General features: G+C 60.3%; 2 non-coding genes across 2 annotated transcripts; both read left to right on the top strand.

Moving 5' to 3' along the window:
- Positions 1–12,879: 12,879 nt before the first annotated feature.
- On the top strand, positions 12,880–12,998 carry LOC131867080 (5S ribosomal RNA). The gene has a single exon (XR_009365674.1). It is a non-coding gene; the product is annotated as a 5S ribosomal RNA (ribosomal RNA).
- Positions 12,999–18,450: 5,452 nt separating this feature from the next.
- LOC131867079 (5S ribosomal RNA) lies at positions 18,451–18,569 on the top strand. The gene has a single exon (XR_009365673.1). It is a non-coding gene; the product is annotated as a 5S ribosomal RNA (ribosomal RNA).
- The last annotated feature ends 3,931 nt before the right edge of the window (positions 18,570–22,500 follow it).

Below are 22,500 nucleotides of genomic sequence, written 5' to 3'. Positions count from 1 at the left end.
GGAAGAACATCCCGTACGGAACCCTTTACCCGAAAACATCCGAACCGCACATGCTCGCGACAGTCCTGCCGTTAGAGAATGCACCGTGCACGCGACCGAGTAAGGCCACTCAGAGACATCCATTTCCCAGGTATATGCCCCCTACGCACTTTTGGTGGCGCAACTCGCACGAACAGTCCCACCTCGACCCCGTAAACAAGCTTTTTTGCCTCGAAGAGTTCGTCGGAGACGAAGAAGCAACCTTCAGTGCAAACGTAGCACTCTTTTGTGCAACCGCCCAAACAACGCCCCCTCTACCCTCTGTCGAAACACTCGGCATTGCTGCTCCCTAAGGTGAGCTTCTCCTCATAGGCAATTCCGCTCTTATCCGGTCACGTTTGTGTGCCCGAATTTCGCAAGGCAACCTCCATGGGACATGGAAAAGACTCGAGAAGAGAGCTCGCTCACGGGAGAGAGAAGCCAAGGAGACCACGAGAGTGCTGAGAGTGGGACAGCGCTGAATAGGCGGGAGAAGCCTGCGCGTATAAACGGAGATATATATCCAATTGCAACGAAGGAACGTGCCAAAGATCGAGAACAATGGCAGAAATGCTAGTAACGTGCACTTCGGGACCAACGCATCACCGGAAGACAACCGCCAAACATCGAAAGAGTCGCGATGCTCCGCAACCTACGTGCAAAGCGGTCGCACACCGGGTAAGGGAGTGAGAGCCCCAAACATAGCTGGGCGAGGCGCTCACTCCGCTCTTTAATATCTCGTTAATACCGCCAAGGAAATGGCACAAGCACACACACACAAGCATCCTCGGAAGAGGACAGTTCGAGTGACAGGTCAAATCCAAGAGTTCCGAAGACTACCTCCAGGAACAATCGGGAACAAGACCGATTACAAGTCGTCGAGTCTGTTACTGGGCGAACACGAGATGCGCACAGGAAATCGATCAGCCCTCACAATGGCCCAAGGCCAGAGATCGGACTGCTACGATTTACCCCAACAATCATCGTGCCACTCTTCGCAGAGAGGTGATAGACGCCAACGAGCCCGCGCATAGCAATCGAGGTGTAAAAAGGGCGTTGAAGGCAGGAAGCCTGGACGAAAGAGGCTACGAGGTCACCTCGAAGCGGTCTAAGAATCGGGCGCACTTGGGGCGACTACCAGTGCCAACCCCTTATCCCGCGGTGCGTCCGACACACAAAAATTTCCAAGGCGGCCAAGGAGCCTCCCCGCATAGCAATCGGGGTGTGAGGTTACGGATGCAGCATTGATAGCAATCGAGGTGTGAGGCGAAGGATGCAGAAGTGAGAGCCGAGGGATGTAGCAGAGATAGCAATCGGGGTGTGTGATGCAGAAGAGATAGCAATCGAGGTGTGCGGTGGGAAGGGCCCAGCAGCCAGAATGCATGAAGCGACGGATGAAGCAGTGATGACAACCGGGCTGTGAGGAGAGGAGGGATGCAGCCAAGAAAGCAATCAGGGCTCGAGGCAAGGGATGCATCAAGGATAGCAATCATGTTGTGAGGCGAGATTCCAAAGGCTAAACGTGAGAGGCTGCAGGGTCGACTCAGAGAGGTCTATGCATGTGAGAGGCTGAAAGCAAGGTCGACTCGGAGCGGTCTATGCATCGGGCGCGCTTGGGGCGACTACCAGTGCCAACCCCTTATCCCGCGACGCGTCCGACAAAGAGAACGTTCCAAGGCGGCAGAGGAGGTTACCAGCCGAAGGATGCAGTAGCAATAACAGGTATAGTTCCGCGGCGGCCGAGAAGACTCACCGCATAGGAATCGGGATGCGAGGCGACGGATGCGGCGGGAAGGCCCCGACGGCTAAACGGAAGAGGCTGCAGGGCCGCCTCGGAATGGTCCAAGCATCGGATGCGATTGGGACGACTACCAGTGCCAACCCCTTATCCCGCGATGCGTCCGATACACAGATAGTTCCAAGGCGGCCGAGGAGCCTCACCGCATATCAATCGGGGTGCGAGGCGAGGGATGGGGCGGGAAGGCCCCAACGGCTAGACGGAAGAGGCTTCAGGGCCACCTCGGAATGGTCCAAGCATCGGACGCGCTTGGGGCGACTGCCAGTGCCAACCCCTTATCCCGCGATGCGTCCGATACACAGATGGTTCCAAGGCGGCCGAGGAGCCTCACCGCATAGCAATCGGGGGTGCGAGGCGAGGGATGGGGCGGGAAGGCCCCAACGGCTAGACGGAAGAGGCTTCAGGGCCGCCTAGGAATGGTCCAAGCATCGGACACGCTTGGGGCGACTACCAGTGACAGCCCCCTATCCCGCGATGCGTCCGATACGAAGATGGTTCCAAGGCGGCCGAGGAGCCTCACCGCATAGCAATCGGGGTGCGAGGTGGGGGATGCGGCGAGATGGCCCCAACGGCTAGACGGAAGAGGCCACAGGGCCGCGTCGGAATAGTCCAAGCATCGGACGCGCTTGGGGCGACTACCAGTGACAACCCCTTATCCCGCGATGCGTCCGATACGAAGATAGTTCCAAGGCGGCCGAGGAGCCTCACCGCATAGCAATCGGGGTGCGAGGTGGGGGATGCGGCGAGATGGCCCCAACGGCTAGACGGAAGAGGCTGCAGGGCCGCCTCGGAATAGTCCAAGCATCGGACGCGCTTGGGGCCACTACCAGTGACAACCCCTTATCCCGCGATGCGTCCGATACGAAGATAGTTCCAAGGCGGCCGAAGAGCCTCACCGCATAGCAATCGGGGTGCGAGGTGGGGGATGCGGCGAGATGGCCCCAACGGCTAGACGGAAGAGGCCACAGGGCCGCCTCGGAATAGTCCAAGCATCGGACGCGCTTGGGGCGACTACCAGTGACAACCCCTTATCCCGCGATGCGTCCGATACGAAGATAGTTCCCAGGCGGCCGAGGAGCCTCACCGCATAGCAATCGGGGTGCGAGGCGAGGGATGCGGCGAGATGGCCCCAAAGGCTAGACGGAAGAGGCTGCAGGGCTGCCTCGGAATAGTCCAAGCATCGGACGCGCTTGGGGCGACTACCACTGCCAACCCCTTATCCCGCGATGCGTCCGATACACAGATAGTTCCGAGGCGGCCGAGGAGGTGGGGGATGCAGCGAGATGGCCCCAACGGCTAGACGGAAGAGGCTGCAGGGCCGCCTCGGAATAGTCCAAGCATCGGACGCGCTTGGGGCGACTACCAGTGACAACCCCTTATCCCGCGATGCGTCCGATACACAGATAGTTCCGAGGCGGCCAAGGAGCCTCACCGCATAGCAATCGTGGTGCGAGGTGGGGGATGCGGCGAGATGGCCCCAACGGCTAGACGGAAGAGGCTGCAGGGCCGCCTCGGAATGGTCCAAGCATCGGATGCGCTTGGGGCGACTACCACTGCCAACCCCTTATCCCGCGATGCGTCCGATACACAGATAGTTCCAAGGCGGCCGAGGAGCCTCACAGCATAGCAATCGGGGTGCGAGGCGAGGGATGCGGCGAGAAAGCCCCAACGGCTAGAGGGAAGAGGCTTCAGGTCCGCCTCGGAATGGTCCAAGCATCGGACGCGCTTGGGGCGACTACCAGTGACAACCCCTTATCCCGCGACGCGTCCGATACACAGATAGTTCCAAGGCGGCCGAGGAGCCTCACCGCATAGCAATCGGGGTGCGAGGCGAGGGATGCGGCGAGAAGGACCCAACGGCTACACGGAAGAGGCTTCGGGGCCGCCTCGGAATGGTCCAAGCATCGGACGCGCTTGGGGCGACTACCAGTGACAACCCCTTATCCCGCGACGCGTCCGATACACAGATAGTTCCAAGGCGGCCGAGGAGCCTCACCGCATAGCAATCGGGGTGCGAGGCGAGGGATGCGGCGAGAAGGACCCAACGGCTACACGGAAGAGGCTTCGGGGCCGCCTCGGAATGGTCCAAGCATCGGACGCGCTTGGGGCGACTACCAGTGACAACCCCTTATCCCGCGACGCGTCCGATACACAGATAGTTCCAAGGCGGCCGAGGAGCCTCACCGCATAGCAATCGGGGTGCGAGGCGAGGGATGCGGCGAGAAGGACCCAACGGCTAGACGGAAGAGGCTTCGGGTCCGCCTCGGAATGGTCCAAGCATCGGACGCGCTTGGGGCGACTACCAGTGACAACCCCTTATCCCGCGACGCGTCCGATACACAGATAGTTCCAAGGCGGCCGAGGAGCCTCACCGCATAGCAATCGGGGTGCGAGGCGAGGGATGCGGCGAGAAGGACCCAACGGCTAGACGGAAGAGGCTTCGGGTCCGCCTCGGAATGGTCCAAGCATCGGACGCGCTTGGGGCGACTACCAGTGACAACCCCTTATCCCGCGACGCGTCCGATACACAGATAGTTCCAAGGCGGCCGAGGAGCCTCACCGCATAGCAATCGGGGTGCGAGGCGAGGGATGCGGCGAGAAGGACCCAACGGCTAGACGGAAGAGGCTTCGGGTCCGCCTCGGAATGGTCCAAGCATCGGACGCGCTTGGGGCGACTACCAGTGACAACCCCTTATCCCGCGACGCGTCCGATACACAGATAGTTCCGAGGCGGCCGAGGAGCCTCACCGCATAGCAATCGGGGTGCGAGGCGAAGGATGCGGCGAGAAGGACCCAACGGCTAGACGGAAGAGGCTTCGGGTCCGCCTCGGAATGGTCCAAGCATCGGACGCGCTTGGGGCGACTACCAGTGACAACCCCTTATCCCGCGACGCGTCCGATACACAGATAGTTCCAAGGCGGCCGAGGAGCCTCACCGCATAGCAATCGGGGTGCGAGGCGAGGGATGCGGCGAGAAGGACCCAACGGCTAGACGGAAGAGGCTTCAGGGCCGCCTCGGAATGGTCCAAGCATCGAACGCGCTTGGGGCGACTACCAGTGACAACCCCTTATCCCGCGACGCGTCCGATACACAGATAGTTCCGAGGCGGCCGAGGAGCCTCACCGCATAGCAATCGGGGTGCGAGGCGAGGGATGCGGCGAGAAGGACCCAACGGCTAGACGGAAGAGGCTTCAGGGCCGCCTCGGAATGGTCCAAGCATCGGACGCGCTTGGGGCGACTACCAGTGACAACCCCTTATCCCGCGACGCGTCCGATACACAGATAGTTCCGAGGCGGCCGAGGAGCCTCACCGCATAGCAATCGGGGTGCGAGGCGAGGGATGCGGCGAGAAGGACCCAACGGCTAGACGGAAGAGGCTTCAGGGCCGCCTCGGAATGGTCCAAGCATCGGACGCGCTTGGGGCGACTACCAATGACAACCCCTTATCCCGCGACGCGTCCGATACACAGATAGTTCCGAGGCGGCCGAGGAGCCTCACCGCATAGCAATCGGGGTGCGAGGCGAGGGATGCGGCGAGAAGGACCCAACGGCTAGACGGAAGAGGCTTCAGGGCCGCCTCGGAATGGTCCAAGCATCGGACGCGCTTGGGGCGACTACCAGTGACAACCCCTTATCCCGCGACGCGTCCGATACACAGATAGTTCCGAGGCGGCCGAGGAGCCTCACCGCATAGCAATCGGGGTGCGAGGCGAGGGATGCGGCGAGAAGGACCCAACGGCTAGACGGAAGAGGCTTCAGGGCCGCCTCGGAATGGTCCAAGCATCGGACGCGCTTGGGGCGACTACCGTTGCCAACCCCTTATCCCGCGATGCGTCTGATACACAGATAGTTCCGAGGCGGCCGAGGAGCCTCACCGCATAGCAATCGGGTTGCGAGGCAGATTATTGGGAAGGGAACCCCCTGGGATGCGGCTCAAGCAGTGCCCAAAGGGACTGGAATGCGGAATCACATCGAGAGACCCAAATGCTATACGAGGGCTCAAATCGAATTATCGATTTGGCCACGACATGGACGCATCGGAACGACTACCTTTGCCGAACCACTCGCAATTGCATCCATACCGAAACCAATAGACATTTCCGTTAGAGCCCTCGCATAGCATTCGGGAATCTCGCATGCCCCTCTAAATCGACCAATGCTGGCGCTCAATGAAAATCCGAGCGCTACCACCGTTCGAGCGCCAGCATTGGTCGAGTTAGAGGGGCACGGGGGAGAATGCTCCAGTCAACACCTCCCCTATATAAGTTATTTGTCCGATTCTCGCACAACCGTAGTCTGCCTCGTCGAATCAAACAACGGTCCCAGATTCCGACTTCCGTTCCGTAGAGACCCAAAAGCTAGATGGAGGCTCGCAAGAAAGAGAGTCGGCGCATAGCAATCGGGTTTCTCGAACGTTTAGGGACCGAGCTCACTTGCGGATAGGGCAAAATCCGCCAAGCAACCCAAAAGCTAGACGGGGGCTCGAATCGAATCGCCTAGGCGGCCACAACAACGACGTGTTGGATCGACTACCAGTGCCAAACCATTCAGCAAGACTAGTCTGTGTCGAGGCCGGATAGAGATTCTCAGAGAGCGCCCGCATAGCATTTAGGAGACCTGCCGCGTCCCTCACACTCGACAAATGGTGGTGCACGTTTATAAATCCGAGCGATCCCAACCCTTTCAAGCACCAACATCGGTCGAGATAGAGGGGCACGGAGGGGGCTGCGTGAGACAACACAGTCCCCTATATAAGTTATTTGTCCGATTCTCACACATCCGAAGAATGGTCATCAAATCGGACAACAGCCCAAACTTCCGACTTCCGTCCCAGAAAGCCCAAGAGCTATCTAAAACGTTCATGGCCGGAACTCGATCGCGGCTATACCAGTCCGCCAAGCAACCCAAAAGCTAGACTGGAGCTCTAGTCGAATCACCTCTGTGGCCATTGCAAGGACGTGTTGGAGCGACTACCATTGCCGAACCATTCCGCAGGTCGAGTCCATACCAAGGCCGCATAGAGATTCACGATGAGCTCCTGCATAGCAATCAGGAGACTTGCCGTGTCCATCACAATCGATAAATCCTGGTGCAAGATTTTTGCATCCGAGCGCTCCAACCAGTCAAGCACCAGCATCAATCGACATAAACGGGCACGGGGGGAGGATGCTCGAGAACACTACCTCCCCTATATAAGTTATTTGTCCGATTCTCAAGCAGCCGAAGTCTGGTCATCGAATCGGGTCAAAGACCACAACTTCCGACTTTACCCACAATGCAAGTCATCGAATCGAACATCGGCCCCCGAGTCGGACTCCATGCGTATGTCAGGTCATCGGACCCAAATTCCGCCTTCCTGCGCATGGCGGGCCATCAATATCAACTCGGTCATCGGACCCAAACTCCGCCTTTTTGCGTATGGCACGCCTTCAAATCGGTCATCGGACCCAAATTCCGCCTTCCTGTGCATGGCGGGCCATCAACATCAACTCGGTCATCGGACCCAAATTCCGCCTTTCTGCGCATGGCACGCCATCAACTCGGTCATCGGACCCAAATTCCGCCTTCCTGCGCATGGCAGGTCATCGGACACAAATTCAGACCTCGCCAATATGCCTACGTATCGAATCGGTCATCGGACCCAACTTCCGACTTCATCCATACTGTAGGGTCTTTGAGGTTGGCGCGGTGCGCTCAACCCAGGGAGTCGACCCATCGAAGCATACACCTCCCCTATATAAGCTATTTGTCCGATTCCCACACCTGTGTAGTTTGCACCTCTGACCAGGACATCGACCCCAACTTCCGAACTCGACTGCAACGACGGCACCAGCGCCTTGGTGCGCACCTTGCGACGCACAGTCCCAACATTCGCCTTCCTGCACATGGCAGGTCATCGGACCCAAATTCCGACCTCGCGAGTATGCCTACATATCGAATCGGTCATCGGACCCAACTTCCGACTTCATCCATACCGTAGGGTCTTTGAGGTTGGCGCGGTGCGCTCAACCCGGGGAGTCGACCCAACGAAGCATACACCTCCCCTATATAAGCTATTTGTCCGATTCCCACACCTGTGTAGTTTGCACCTCCGATCAAGACATCGACCCCAACTTCCGAACTCGCCTCCAACGACCGAACCAGCGCCTTGGTGCGCACCTTGCAACGCACAGTGCCAACATTCGCCTTCCTGCACGTGGCAGGTCATCGGACCCAAATTCCGACCTCGCGAGTATGCCTACATATCGAATCGGTCATCGGACCCAACTTCCGACTTCATCCATACCGTAGGGTCTTTGAGGTTGGCGCGGTGCGCTCAACCCGGGGAGTCGACCCAACGAAGCATACACCTCCCCTATATAAGCTATTTGTCCGATTCCCACACCTGTGTAGCTTGCACCTCCGATCAGGACATCGACCCCAACTTCCGAACTCGACTAAAAAGACCGCACCAGCGCCTTGGTGTGCACCTTGCAACGCACAGTGTCAACATTCGCCTTCCTGCACATGGCAGGTCATCGGACCCAAATTCCGACCTCATGAGCATACCTACTAATCGAATCGGTCATCGGACCCAACTTCCGACTTCATCCATACCGTAGGGTCTTTGAGGTTGGCGCGGTGCGCTCAACCTGGGGAGTCGACCCATCGAAGCATACACCTCCCCTATATAAGCTATTTGTCCGATTCCGACACCTGTGTAGTTTGCACCTCCGCTCAGGACATCGACCCCAACTTCCGAACTCGCCTGCAACGACCGAACCAGCGCCTTGGTGCGCACCAAAAGTGCGCACTTTTGGAGGGCACTTTTGTGCGCTCCAAAGGTGCGCACTTTTGGAGGGCACTTTTCTGCGCTCCAAAGGTGCGCACTTTTGGAGGGCACTTTTTGGAGGGCACTTTTCTGCGCTCCAAAGGTGCGCACTTTTGGAGGGCACTTTTTGGAGGGCACTTTTCTGCGCTCCAAAGGTGCGCACTTTTGGAGGGCACTTTTTGGAGGGCACTTTTCTGCGCTCCAAAGGTGCGCACTTTTGGAGGGCACTTTTTGGAGGGCACTTTTCTGCGCTCCAAAGGTGCGCACTTTTGGAGGGCACTTTTTGGAGGGCACTTTTCTGCGCTCCAAAGGTGCGCACTTTTGGAGGGCACTTTTTGGAGGGCACTTTTCTGCGCTCCAAAGGTGCGCACTTTTGGAGGGCACTTTTTGGAGGGCACTTTTCTGCGCTCCAAAGGTGCGCACTTTTGGAGGGCACTTTTTGGAGGGCACTTTTCTGCGCTCCAAAGGTGCGCACTTTTGGAGGGCACTTTTGTGCACTCCAAAGGTGCGCACTTTTGGAGGGCACTTTTCCTGTGCTCCAAAGGTGCACACCTAGGTGAGCACCTTCGACCACACCTTGTAGCACACCAAACTCTGACTTTCGACTTCATCCGCAATGCAGGGTCTTTGAGGTTGGCGCAATGCGCACAACCAGGGGAGTCGACCCATCAAACCCAACACCTCCCCTATATAAGCTATTTGTCTGATTCTCATACATGCGTAGCCTGCAGGAGCAATTAGGACATCGACCCCAACTTTCGGCTTCTAAACGAAAACAAGGTCTTTGAGGTTGGTGTAATGCGAACAACTAGGGGAGTCAACCCATCAAACCCAACACCTCCCCTATATAAGCTATTTGTCTGATTCTCATACATGTGTAGTCTACAGGAGCAATTAGGACATCGACCCCAACTTTTGACTTCTTAACGAAAACAAGGTCTTTGAGGTTGACGTAATGCGCACAACCAGGGGAGTCGACCCATCAAACCCAACACCTCCCCTATATAAGCTATTTGTCCGATTCTCATACATGTGTAGCCTGCAGGAGCCATTAGGACATTGACCCCAACTTTTGACTTCTTAACGAAAACAAGGTCTTTGAGGTTGGCGTAATGCGCACAACCAAGGGAGTTGACCCATCAAACCCAACACCTCCCCTATATAAGCTATTTGTCTGATTCTCATACATGTGTAGCCTGCAACAACGATTAGGACATCCACCCCAACTTCTGAATTCGTCTGCGTTGACCGCACCAAAGGTGCACGCCTTGGTGCTCACCAAAATCCGACTTCCGACTTCTTCTGCTATGCGGGGTCTTTGAGGTTGGCGCAGTGCGCACAACCAGGGGAGTCAACCCACCGAATGCAACACCTCCCCTATATAAGCTATTTGTCTGATTCTCATACATGCGTAGACTGCAGCAATGATTAGGACATCCACCCCAACTTTTGACTTCTTAAACAAGACAGGGTCTTTGAAGTTGGTGCAGTGCACACAACCAGGGGAGTCGACCCATCAAACGCAACACCTCCCCTATATAAAGCTATTTGTCCGATTCTCATACGTGTAGTCTGCAGCAGCGATTAGGACATCGACCCCAACTTCCGAATTCGTTTGCATTGACCGCACCAAAGGTGCACGCCTTGGTGTGCACCCTGGAGTGCACTTTGGTGCTCACCTCGGTGCACACTTTGGTGTGCACCTCGGTGTGCACCAAAGGTGCGCACCTTGGAGCGCACCAAAGGTGTACACTTTGGAGCGCACCACATAGGGTCTTTGAGAGGTTGGCGCAGTGCGCACACCAAGGTGGGTGTTGAGGTGCGTGCCGAGGTGGGTGGGTGCTAGGGTGCGCTCCATGGTGGGTGCCAGGGTGGGTGCGTGCTAGGGTGGATTCCAAAGAGGGTCATAGGGTGGGTGCCAAGGTGGGTTGGTGATATAGTGGGTTCAAAGGTGGGTACTAGGGTGGGTTCCAAGGTGGGTCACAAGTTGGGTGCCAGGATGCGTGGGTGTTAGGTTGGGTGCCAAGGTGGGCTCCTGCGTGGGTGGGTGCTAGGGTGGGTTTCAAGGTGGACGCGAGGGCGGGTGCCAAGGTGGGTAACAAGTTGGGTGTTAGGATGGGTGAGTGCTAGAGTGGGTGCCAAGGTGGGTGGGTGCTAAGGTGGATGCCAAGGTGGTTCACAGGGTGGGTGGGTTCTAGGGTGAGTTCCAAGGTGGGTCACAGGTTCAGTGCTAGGGTGGGTGTCAAGGCGGGTGTCGAGGTGCCTGGGTGCTAGGGTGTGGATGCCAATGTGGGTCATAGGGTGGGTACTAGGGTGGGCTGCAATGTGGGTGCCAAGGTGGGTAACATGCTCGGTGGGTTCTAAATTGGGTGCCAGGGTGGGTGTGCACCCACCTTGCCCGAGGTGGGTGCCAAGGTGCCAGTGTGGGTGGGTGCTAAGGTGGATGCCAAGGTGGGTGAGAAGGTGGGTGATAGGTTGAGTGGTAGGATGGGTGGGTGCCAAGATGGGTCACAGGGTGGGTGCAAGGGTGGGTAGGTGCTAGGGTTGGTGTCAGGGTGGGTGGGTGCTAGGTTGGGTTCCAAGGTGGGTGCGAGGGTGAGTGTCAAGGTGGGTCACAGGTTAGGTGCTAGGATGGGTGAGTGCTAGGGTGCAAAGGTGCCAGGGTGGGTGCTAGGATGGGTCGATGCTAGGGTGAGTGGCAAGGTGGGTCCACAAGTGTCAAGGTGGGTGCCGAGGTGGGTGCCAAGTCGGCGACTGCTATGGTGGATGCCAAGGTGGGTCACGGGGTGGGTGCCAAGTTGCTAGGTTGGGTTCCAAGGTGGGTGCCAACGTGGGTGCTAGGGTGCGTGGGTTAAAGGGTGTGTCACAACGTGGGTGCCAGGATGGGTGCGCACCCACACTGGCCAAGACGGGTGCGGGTGCAAGGTTGGGTTCCAAGCCCGGTCACAGGCTGGGTGCTAGGATGGGTGGGTGCCAAGGTGGGCACCAGGGTGGGTGCACCCACCCTGGCCAAGGTGGGTCACGGGGTGGGTCCTAGGGTGGGTAACGGGGTGGGTACTAAGGTGCGTGCCAAGGTGGGTCATAGGGTGGGTGCCAAGGTGGGCACCAGGGTGGGTGTGCACCAACCCTAGCCAGGGTAGGTCACGGGGTGGTTGTCGGGGTGGGCGTCAAGGAGCCAAGGTGGGTGGCAAGTAGCCAAGTTGCGTGCCAAGGTGGGTGTCGGGGTGGGTGCCAAGGATCCAAGGTGGGTGCCAAGGAACCAAGGTGGGTGTCTGGGTGGGTGCCGAGGTGGGAGCCAGGGTGGGTCCCAAGGTGAGTGCAAAGGTGGGTGCCAGGGTCAAGGTGAGTGCCAATGTGGGTTCCAAGGTGCCAGGGTCAGGGTGAGTGCCAATGTGGGTTCAAAGGTGCTAAGTTGGGTGCGAGGTTGGGTGCGAGGGTGGGTGGGTGCCAAGGTGTGCTAGGTGGAAGCCCGGGTGGGTCGGCATCCCATGGGTGTCGAGTTGGGTGCCTGATGGGTGCTTCTTGTCAAGTTTTAGTCGTCGGGACTCATTTCGAGCCTTAGAGGTCGTTTCTTGTCCGGTTGCCCTGTCTTCGACCTGGGAACCCAATTTTGGTCCTCGGGTCCCATTTTTTTTTGTCTCGCATCCCACTTTTGGCCTGTGGCCTTTTCGGGGTCGATTCTCGTTTTGGGCATCAGAGCATGTTTCTTCTCCTAAAACCCAATATTTGTTTATTAAGTCTCGGAACACATTTTTGTTCTCGTGGACCCATCATGGGTCTTGGAACGCATTTGTGGTCCTTGGGTCCCATTTTGCATCCCGAAACTTGTGTTTTGGTGCTTGATCCCTATTTTGGGTGCCCACCTTGCACCAAGTGCGCACCCGGGGCAAACCGAGCGCCTTGGTGCACCGGGGCAAGATCGAGCGTGCACCCGAGGCGCCCCGAACATGCACCAAGGTGCACTCGGCCCACATGTGAGCGCAGGTCGTTGCGCCCGAGGTGGTGTGTGGGCACCGCGTTGCAGACGGGACACTGCACGCACACGACGCCCCCTCCAGGTGCACGCACGTAGGCCGGGCCGGGTGCACACCCGACGCCCTAGCAAGGTGCGCGCACCCGGGCAGGGCTCACACTTGGCGAACGGGGCGCACTTCGCGAGGGAGGGTGTGCACCTCGACGGGGGTGGGTGGCCGGGGTGGATTCGCACGTGGGTCGCGGTTTGCTAAGTACACACTGCGACAAGCTCATAACGGGTGCGATCATACCAGCGTTAGTGCACCGGATCCCATCAGAACTCCGCAGTTAAGCGCGCTTGGGCCGGAGTAGTACTGGGATGGGTGACCTCCCGGGAAGTCCCGGTGTTGCACCCTTTTTTAGTTTTTCGCCGGGCGTCGCAATGCTATTTGAATAAACCTTTTGCCCGTTTGCGTTCTCGTCGGGGCCGGGCCGGGCCGGGGTGCGCTGCCCGCACTACCGCGCGCGCGGGGGCGACACCGAGCGCGCACCCGAGGCGCCCCGAGCACACAGGCCACGGTGCAACCCGGGCGTTGTGCGCGCACCCCGGTGCGCCCGAGGTGCTGCGCGCGCACCCAGGTGAAATCGGTGTGCACCTCGGCCAGTGCGCGCTCGGTCGAGTCGCGCACGTTGGCCAAGGTGCACGGTGATGTTTCTTACTCTAAGGTTCCGCACCAGACGCCCGGGACAGGTGAGCGAAGCTGGGCGGGGCCGGGTGCGCGGCCGGGGCAGGTGCACGCAGCTGGAGAGAGCTTTGGAGCACACTTCGGAGCGCACCAATGATGCGCTCCATTCAAAAGTTTCCTGAAAAGGCAAAAAAAGTTGAGATTATAGAATTTCCCACTTGAGAGATTGTAAAAAAAAAAAATTTAAAATGAAGGAAACGCGGGTGCCAAGGTGTGCGCAGCCCAGCCAAGGTGTGCGCACCAAGGCGCCCACCCTGGCGAAGGTGCACGCAAGGTGCGCACCCGAGGCAAACCGGACAATTAACCCAACTTTCGACTTCGCGCGCACCTTGGAGCGCACTTCGGAGCGCTCCTTGGTGCGCACCAATCTTGGGCACCTCGGAGTGCACCATGGCGCCCACCAAGGTGCGCACCCGGGGCAAACCGAGCTCCGACTTCGTGCGCACCTTGGAGCGCACGAAAGGTGCGCACCATGGCGCCCACCAAGGTGCGCAGCCCAGCCAAGGCGTGCGCATCAAGGTGCGCACCCTGGCGAAGGTGCGCACCCGGGGCAAACCGAGCTCCGACTTCGTGCGCACCTTGGAGCGCACAAAAGGTGCGCAACCCAGCCAAGGTGTGCGCACCCCGGTCAAACCGAGCTCCGAATCGTGCGCACCAGAGGTGCACGCCATCGTGCGCACCTTGGAGCACACTTCGGAGCCCTCCTTGGTGCGCGCCGATGTTGCGCACCTCGGAGCGCACCCGGGGAAAACAATGCAATTAACCCGACTTTCGACTTCGTGGGCACCTCGGAGCGCTCTCGGGTTCGCACCTCGGAGCACACCGAGGTGCGCACCTTTGATGCGCTGCCTTCACCAATTTCCAGAAAAGGCAAGAAAACATTGAGAAGGTGTGCGCACCGAGGTGCCCACCCTGGCGAAGGTGCACGCGAGGTGCGCACCCGGGGCAAACCGGGCTCCGACTTCGTGCACGCCGCACCTTGGAGCACACTTCGGAGCGCTCCTTGGTGCGCACCAGGGCGCGCAACCCAGCCGAGGTGCCCACCCCGGCGAAGGTGCACGCGAGGTGCGCACCCGGGGCAAACCGGGCTCCGACTTCGTGCACGCCATGGTGCCCACCGCGGCGAAGGTGCACGCGAGGTGCGCACCCGGGGCAAACCGGGCTCCGACTTCGTGCACGCCGCACCTTGGAGCACACTTCGGAGCGCTCCTTGGTGCGCACCATGGTGCCCACCAGGGCGCGCAACCCCGCCGAAGGTGCACGCGAGGTGCGCACCCGGGGCAAACCGGGCTCCGACTTCGTGCACGCCGCACCTTGGAGCACACTTCGGAGCGCTCCTTGGTGCGCACCATGGTGCCCACCAGGGCGCGCAACCCCGCCGAAGGTGCACGCGAGGTGCGCACCTGGGGCAAACCGGGCTCCGACTTCGTGCACGCCATGGTGCGCACCGCGGCGAAGGTGCGCACCCGGGGCAAACCGGGCTCCGACTTCGTGCACGCCGCACCTTGGAGCACACTTCGGAGCGCTCCTTGGTGCGCACCAGGGCGCGCAACCCAGCCGAGGTGCCCACCCCGGCGAAGGTGCACGCGAGGTGCGTACCCGGGGCAAACCGGGCTCCGACTTCGTGCACGCCGCACCTTGGAGCACACTTCGGAGCGCTCCTTGGTGCGCACCATGGTGCCCACCAGGCCGCGCAACCCAGCCAAGGTGTGCGCACCAAGGTGCACGCGAGGTGCGCACCCGGGGCAAACCGGGGTCCGACTTCGTGCACGCCGCACCTTGGAGCACACATCGGGGCGCTCCCGGGTTCGCACCGGCGTTGCGCACCGTGGTGGGCACCTCGGAGCACACCAAGGTGGGCAGCGAGGTGCGCACCTTTGATGCGATGCCTTCACTAATTTCCATAAAAGGCAAAAAAAAAACGAGATTTTAAAATTTCCGTTTTGAAAGATAGTGAGAAAAAGGGAATGCTGGTGCCATCTTGAGCCCGCCCTGGTGCGCAGCCCAGCCAAGGTGTGCGCACCAAGGTGCCCACCCTGGCGAAGGTGCGCGCCCGGGCAATTAACCCAACTTCCAACTTCGCGCGCGCCAGGGTGGGAGCGCACCCAACAACCGGGCCTGGGAAGAGCCAATGCGAGAAACCCCACCAAACTCTCTGACAAAAAAAGAGGGGGCGCTCCAGTAACCCCGCTTCGGAGCGCACCCTGGGCAAACCCAGCCAAGGTGCCCACCCCGGCCAAGGTGCAGGCGAGGTGCGCACCCGGGGCAAACCGGGCTCCGACAACGTGCACGCCGCACCTTGGAGCACACTTCGTAGCGCTCCCGGGTGCGCACCTCAGAGCACACCAAGGTGGGCAGCGAGGTGCGCACCTTTGATGCGCTGCCTTCACTAATTTCCAGAAAAGGCAAAAAAAAAAGGAGATTTTAAAATTTCCGTTTTGAAAGATAGTGAAAAAAACGGAACGCGCGTGCCATCTTGAGCCCGCCCTGGTGCGCAGCCCAGGTAAGGTGCCACCCTGGCAAAGGTGCGCACCCGGGCAATTAACCCTACTTCCGACTTCGTGCGCGCCAGGGTGGCAACCGGGCCTCGGAAGAGCCAATGCGAGAAACCCCACCAAACGCTCCGACAAAAAAAGAGGCGGCGCTCCAATAACCCCGCTTCGGAGCGCAGCCGGGGCAAACCAAGCCAAGGTGCCCACCCCGACGAAGGTGCACGCGAGGTGCGCACCCGGGGCAAACCGGGCTCCGACAACGTGCACGCAGCACCTTGGAGCACACTTCGAAGCACTCCCGGGTGCCCACCGGCGTTGCGCACCGTGGTGGGCAGCGAGGTGCGCACCTTTGATGCGCTGCCTTCACTAATTTCCAGAAAAAGGCAAAAAAAAATGAGATTTTAAAATTTCCGTTTTGAAAGATAGTGAAAAAAAAGGAACGCGGGTGCCATCTTGAGCCCGCCCTGGTGCGCAGCCCAGGCAAGGCATGCGCACCAAGGTGCCCACCCGAGGTGCACACCCGGGGCAAACCGGGCTCCGACTTCGTGCAGGCCGCACCTTGGAGCACACTTCGGAGCGCTCCTTGGTGCGCACCATGGTGCCCACCAGGGCGCACCCGAGGCAAACCGGGCTCCGACTTCGTGCACGCCGCACCTTGGAGCACACATCGGAGCGCTCCCAGGTTCGCACCAGCGTTGCGCACCTTTGATGCGCTGCCTTCACTAATTTCCAGAAAAGGCAAAAAAAAACGATATTTTAAAATTTCCGTTCTGAAAGATAGTGAAAAAAACGGAACGCGGGTGCCATCTTGAGCCCTTCCTGATGCGCAGCCCAGGCAAGTTGTGCGCACCAAGGTGCCCACCCTGGCGGAGGTGCGCGCCCGGGGCAAACCGGGCTCCGACTTCGTGCACTGCATGGTGCCCACCAAGGCGCGCAACCCAGCCAAGGTGCCCACCGCAGCGAAGGTGCACGCGAGGTGCGCACCCGAGGTGCACACCCGGGGCAAACCGGGCTCCGACTTCGTGCACGCCGCACCTTGGAGCACACTTCAGAGCGCTCCTTGGTACGCACCAGGGCGCGCAACCCAGCCAAGGTGCTCACCCCGGCGAAGGTGCACGCGAGGTGCGCACCCGGGGCAAACCGGGCTCGGACTTCGTGCACGCCGCACCTTGGAGCACACATCGGAGCGCTCCCGGGTTCGCACCAGCATTGCGCACCTTTGATGCGCTGCCTTCACTAATTTCCAGAAAAGGCAAAAAAAAGAAAAAAATGAGATTTTAAAATTTCCGTTTTGAAAGATAGTGAAAAAAACGGAACGCGGGTGCCATCTTGAGCCCGCCCTGGTGTGCAGCCCAGGCAAGTTGTGCGCACCAAGGCACCCACCCTGGCCAAGGTGGGTCACGGGGTGGGTCCTAGGGTGGGTAACGGGGTGGGTACTAAGGTGCGTGCCAAGGTGGGTCATAGGGTGGGTGCCAAGGTGGGCACCAGGGTGGGTGTGCACCAACCCTAGCCAGGGTAGGTCACGGGGTGGTTGTCGGGGTGGGCGTCAAGGAGCCAAGGTGGGTGGCAAGTAGCCAAGTTGCGTGCCAAGGTGGGTGTCGGGGTGGGTGCCAAGGATCCAAGGTGGGTGCCAAGGAACCAAGGTGGGTGTCTGGGTGGGTGCCGAGGTGGGAGCCAGGGTGGGTCCCAAGGTGAGTGCAAAGGTGGGTGCCAGGGTCAAGGTGAGTGCCAATGTGGGTTCCAAGGTGCCAGGGTCAGGGTGAGTGCCAATGTGGGTTCAAAGGTGCTAAGTTGGGTGCGAGGTTGGGTGCGAGGGTGGGTGGGTGCCAAGGTGTGCTAGGTGGAAGCCCGGGTGGGTCGGCATCCCATGGGTGTCGAGTTGGGTGCCTGATGGGTGCTTCTTGTCAAGTTTTAGTCGTCGGGACTCATTTCGAGCCTTAGAGGTCGTTTCTTGTCCGGTTGCCCTGTCTTCGACCTGGGAACCCAATTTTGGTCCTCGGGTCCCATTTTTTTTTGTCTCGCATCCCACTTTTGGCCTGTGGCCTTTTCGGGGTCGATTCTCGTTTTGGGCATCAGAGCATGTTTCTTCTCCTAAAACCCAATATTTGTTTATTAAGTCTCGGAACACATTTTTGTTCTCGTGGACCCATCATGGGTCTTGGAACGCATTTGTGGTCCTTGGGTCCCATTTTGCATCCCGAAACTTGTGTTTTGGTGCTTGATCCCTATTTTGGGTGCCCACCTTGCACCAAGTGCGCACCCGGGGCAAACCGAGCGCCTTGGTGCACCGGGGCAAGATCGAGCGTGCACCCGAGGCGCCCCGAACATGCACCAAGGTGCACTCGGCCCACATGTGAGCGCAGGTCGTTGCGCCCGAGGTGGTGTGTGGGCACCGCGTTGCAGACGGGACACTGCACGCACACGACGCCCCCTCCAGGTGCACGCACGTAGGCCGGGCCGGGTGCACACCCGACGCCCTAGCAAGGTGCGCGCACCCGGGCAGGGCTCACACTTGGCGAACGGGGCGCACTTCGCGAGGGAGGGTGTGCACCTCGACGGGGGTGGGTGGCCGGGGTGGATTCGCACGTGGGTCGCGGTTTGCTAAGTACACACTGCGACAAGCTCATAACGGGTGCGATCATACCAGCGTTAGTGCACCGGATCCCATCAGAACTCCGCAGTTAAGCGCGCTTGGGCCGGAGTAGTACTGGGATGGGTGACCTCCCGGGAAGTCCCGGTGTTGCACCCTTTTTTAGTTTTTCGCCGGGCGTCGCAATGCTATTTGAATAAACCTTTTGCCCGTTTGCGTTCTCGTCGGGGCCGGGCCGGGCCGGGGTGCGCTGCCCGCACTACCGCGCGCGCGGGGGCGACACCGAGCGCGCACCCGAGGCGCCCCGAGCACACAGGCCACGGTGCAACCCGGGCGTTGTGCGCGCACCCCGGTGCGCCCGAGGTGCTGCGCGCGCACCCAGGTGAAATCGGTGTGCACCTCGGCCAGTGCGCGCTCGGTCGAGTCGCGCACGTTGGCCAAGGTGCACGGTGATGTTTCTTACTCTAAGGTTCCGCACCAGACGCCCGGGACAGGTGAGCGAAGCTGGGCGGGGCCGGGTGCGCGGCCGGGGCAGGTGCACGCAGCTGGAGAGAGCTTTGGAGCACACTTCGGAGCGCACCAATGATGCGCTCCATTCAAAAGTTTCCTGAAAAGGCAAAAAAAGTTGAGATTATAGAATTTCCCACTTGAGAGATTGTAAAAAAAAAAAATTTAAAATGAAGGAAACGCGGGTGCCAAGGTGTGCGCAGCCCAGCCAAGGTGTGCGCACCAAGGCGCCCACCCTGGCGAAGGTGCACGCAAGGTGCGCACCCGAGGCAAACCGGACAATTAACCCAACTTTCGACTTCGCGCGCACCTTGGAGCGCACTTCGGAGCGCTCCTTGGTGCGCACCAATCTTGGGCACCTCGGAGTGCACCATGGCGCCCACCAAGGTGCGCACCCGGGGCAAACCGAGCTCCGACTTCGTGCGCACCTTGGAGCGCACGAAAGGTGCGCACCATGGCGCCCACCAAGGTGCGCAGCCCAGCCAAGGCGTGCGCATCAAGGTGCGCACCCTGGCGAAGGTGCGCACCCGGGGCAAACCGAGCTCCGACTTCGTGCGCACCTTGGAGCGCACAAAAGGTGCGCAACCCAGCCAAGGTGTGCGCACCCCGGTCAAACCGAGCTCCGAATCGTGCGCACCAGAGGTGCACGCCATCGTGCGCACCTTGGAGCACACTTCGGAGCCCTCCTTGGTGCGCGCCGATGTTGCGCACCTCGGAGCGCACCCGGGGAAAACAATGCAATTAACCCGACTTTCGACTTCGTGGGCACCTCGGAGCGCTCTCGGGTTCGCACCTCGGAGCACACCGAGGTGCGCACCTTTGATGCGCTGCCTTCACCAATTTCCAGAAAAGGCAAGAAAACATTGAGAAGGTGTGCGCACCGAGGTGCCCACCCTGGCGAAGGTGCACGCGAGGTGCGCACCCGGGGCAAACCGGGCTCCGACTTCGTGCACGCCGCACCTTGGAGCACACTTCGGAGCGCTCCTTGGTGCGCACCAGGGCGCGCAACCCAGCCGAGGTGCCCACCCCGGCGAAGGTGCACGCGAGGTGTGCACCCGGGGCAAACCGGGCTCCGACTTCGTGCACGCCATGGTGCCCACCGCGGCGAAGGTGCACGCGAGGTGCGCACCCGGGGCAAACCGGGCTCCGACTTCGTGCACGCCGCACCTTGGAGCACACTTCGGAGCGCTCCTTGGTGCGCACCATGGTGCCCACCAGGGCGCGCAACCCCGCCGAAGGTGCACGCGAGGTGCGCACCCGGGGCAAACCGGGCTCCGACTTCGTGCACGCCGCACCTTGGAGCACACTTCGGAGCGCTCCTTGGTGCGCACCATGGTGCCCACCAGGGCGCGCAACCCCGCCGAAGGTGCACGCGAGGTGCGCACCCGGGGCAAACCGGGCTCCGACTTCGTGCACGCCATGGTGCGCACCGCGGCGAAGGTGCGCACCCGGGGCAAACCGGGCTCCGACTTCGTGCACGCCGCACCTTGGAGCACACTTCGGAGCGCTCCTTGGTGCGCACCAGGGCGCGCAACCCAGCCGAGGTGCCCACCCCGGCGAAGGTGCACGCGAGGTGCGTACCCGGGGCAAACCGGGCTCCGACTTCGTGCACGCCGCACCTTGGAGCACACTTCGGAGCGCTCCTTGGTGCGCACCATGGTGCCCACCAGGCCGCGCAACCCAGCCAAGGTGTGCGCACCAAGGTGCACGCGAGGTGCGCACCCGGGGCAAACCGGGGTCCGACTTCGTGCACGCCGCACCTTGGAGCACACATCGGGGCGCTCCCGGGTTCGCACCGGCGTTGCGCACCGTGGTGGGCACCTCGGAGCACACCAAGGTGGGCAGCGAGGTGCGCACCTTTGATGCGATGCCTTCACTAATTTCCATAAAAGGCAAAAAAAAAACGAGATTTTAAAATTTCCGTTTTGAAAGATAGTGAGAAAAAGGGAATGCTGGTGCCATCTTGAGCCCGCCCTGGTGCGCAGCCCAGCCAAGGTGTGCGCACCAAGGTGCCCACCCTGGCGAAGGTGCGCGCCCGGGCAATTAACCCAACTTCCAACTTCGCGCGCGCCAGGGTGGGAGCGCACCCAACAACCGGGCCTGGGAAGAGCCAATGCGAGAAACCCCACCAAACGCTCTGACAAAAAAAGAGGGGGCGCTCCAGTAACCCCGCTTCGGAGCGCACCCTGGGCAAACCCAGCCAAGGTGCCCACCCCGGCCAAGGTGCAGGCGAGGTGCGCACCCGGGGCAAACCGGGCTCCGACAACGTGCACGCCGCACCTTGGAGCACACTTCGTAGCGCTCCCGGGTGCGCACCTCAGAGCACACCAAGGTGGGCAGCGAGGTGCGCACCTTTGATGCGCTGCCTTCACTAATTTCCAGAAAAGGCAAAAAAAAAAGGAGATTTTAAAATTTCCGTTTTGAAAGATAGTGAAAAAAACGGAACGCGCGTGCCATCTTGAGCCCGCCCTGGTGCGCAGCCCAGGTAAGGTGCCCACCCTGGCAAAGGTGCGCACCCGGGCAATTAACCCTACTTCCGACTTCGTGCGCGCCAGGGTGGCAACCGGGCCTCGGAAGAGCCAATGCGAGAAACCCCACCAAACGCTCCGACAAAAAAAGAGGCGGCGCTCCAATAACCCCGCTTCGGAGCGCAGCCGGGGCAAACCCAGCCAAGGTGCCCACCCCGACGAAGGTGCACGCGAGGTGCGCACCCGGGGCAAACCGGGCTCCGACAACGTGCACGCAGCACCTTGGAGCACACTTCGAAGCACTCCCGGGTGCCCACCGGCGTTGCGCACCGTGGTGGGCAGCGAGGTGCGCACCTTTGATGCGCTGCCTTCACTAATTTCCAGAAAAAGGCAAAAAAAAATGAGATTTTAAAATTTCCGTTTTGAAAGATAGTGAAAAAAAAGGAACGCGGGTGCCATCTTGAGCCCGCCCTGGTGCGCAGCCCAGGCAAGGCATGCGCACCAAGGTGCCCACCCGAGGTGCACACCCGGGGCAAACCGGGCTCCGACTTCGTGCAGGCCGCACCTTGGAGCACACTTCGGAGCGCTCCTTGGTGCGCACCATGGTGCCCACCAGGGCGCGCAACCCAGCCAAGGTCTGCACACCAAGGTGCCCACCCCGGCGAAGGTGCACGCGAGGTGCGCACCCGGGGCAAACCGGGCTCCGACTTCGTGCACGCCATGGTGCCCACCGCGGCGAAGGTGCACGCGAGGTGCGCACCCGGGGCAAACCGGGCTCCGACTTCGTGCACGCCGCACCTTGGAGCACACTTCGGAGCGCTCCTTGGTGCGCACCATGGTGCCCACCAGGGCGCGCAACCCAGCCAAGGTGTGCGCACCAAGGTGCACGCGAGGTGCGCACCCGGGGCAAACCGGGGTCCGACTTCGTGCACGCCGCACCTTGGAGCACACATCGGAGCGCTCCCAGGTTCGCACCAGCGTTGCGCACCTTTGATGCGCTGCCTTCACTAATTTCCAGAAAAGGCAAAAAAAAACGAGATTTTAAAATTTCCGTTCTGAAAGATAGTGAAAAAAACGGAACGCGGGTGCCATCTTGAGCCCTTCCTGGTGCGCAG

This window comes from Cryptomeria japonica, unplaced genomic scaffold (genome assembly GCF_030272615.1).
Source record: "Cryptomeria japonica unplaced genomic scaffold, Sugi_1.0 HiC_scaffold_163, whole genome shotgun sequence".
Classification (NCBI taxonomy): Eukaryota; Viridiplantae; Streptophyta; class Pinopsida; order Cupressales; family Cupressaceae; genus Cryptomeria; species Cryptomeria japonica.
This window is presented reverse-complemented; position numbering and strand designations above follow the sequence as displayed.